The 1,233-nt window shown below is 41.7% G+C and overlaps 1 protein-coding gene across 9 annotated transcripts in view; it reads left to right on the top strand.

Annotated features, from left to right (window-relative positions):
• The window catches only part of HPS3 (HPS3 biogenesis of lysosomal organelles complex 2 subunit 1), a 49,635-nt gene that overhangs the window by 23,863 nt on the left and 24,539 nt on the right, over positions 1–1,233 (top strand). The gene's annotated exons all lie outside the window — the stretch shown is intronic.

The raw sequence follows: 1,233 nt of genomic DNA on the forward strand, positions 1-1,233 counted from the left end.
GCCTCCTGGGTTCAGGCAATTCTCCTGCCTCAGCCTCCTGAGTAGCTGGGACTACAGGCACGTGCCACCATGCCCAGCTAATTTTTTGTAGTTTTAGTAGAGATAGGGTTTCACCATGTTGACCAGGATGGCCTTGATCTCTTGACCTCATGATCCACCCGCCTTGGCCTCCCAAAGTGCTGGGATTACAGGCTTGAGCCACCGCGCCCGGCCAAGAGAAAGATCTTTAAGGATGCAGAAGAGTCTAGTAAAATATGCCATCTCAGAAACCAAGGAAAAAGAGAGGGAGAAGGAAGGAATAAAAATGCTAATTTCTGTCCCATCATACAGATATAAAAGACTATCCATCTTTTTCCCATCTTATTGCACATATGTGAAGTACACTGAGAATTTAGTGAGTAGACCCACTAAATCTATTGCCCCATCTCTTATATACAAGTTATGAGCAAATTTGGAGTGTAGAGTCCTGAAAGCGTTATATTGTGAGTTTGAATGGACTTTAATTCGTGGGTTTTGACTGCCTCCTGATAGGAAATTTTTGAGCTTTTCTTATTATCAGCACTAAAGGAGACTGACATCATTAACTTGACTGAAACCATTGGACATTAGAATAGCAATTGCTTTCTGTAAATTCAGATCCTTAATAAGAATCTACACTCCTGTGTTTTAATTCTTACATTCTTACATTGTTGAACTCATTTTTACATCATTTTTTTTTTTTAGACAGAGTTTTGGTCTTGTTGCCCAGGCTGGAGTGCAATGGTGTGGTCTTGGCTCACTGCAACCGCTGCCTCCCAGGTTCAGGTGATTTCCTGCCTCTGCCTCCCAAGTAGCTGGGATTACAGGCACCTGCCACCATGCCTGGCTAATGTTTTCGTATTTGTAGTAGAGAGAGTTTCACCACGTTGGCCAAGCTGGTCTCCAACTCCTGACCTCAGGTGATCCACCCACCTTGGCCTCCCAAAGTGTTGGGATTACAGGTGTGAGCCACCGTGCCTGGCCGATCTTTTTTATTTTACCCAGTAGATTAATGTTTTAAAAAATCTTATCCTATAAGGTGGTCTTTGAAAGTTTCTTGAAGATTGGTGTATTTATACACCTAAAGAAAGCAATAGGGTTTTTTTTTAAGAAGCAAAGAACAAAATAAAATCATGTAAAATGCCAACATTATGGAAATGTATTAGTTAGGAAAGTTCCCCCCCCCCCATGAAATCTTATTCTTCTAGAGTTAAC

Source organism: Cebus imitator, unplaced genomic scaffold (genome assembly GCF_001604975.1).
Source record: "Cebus imitator isolate Cc_AM_T3 unplaced genomic scaffold, Cebus_imitator-1.0 Scaffold30, whole genome shotgun sequence".
In the NCBI taxonomy this organism is placed as follows: domain Eukaryota; kingdom Metazoa; phylum Chordata; class Mammalia; order Primates; family Cebidae; genus Cebus; species Cebus imitator.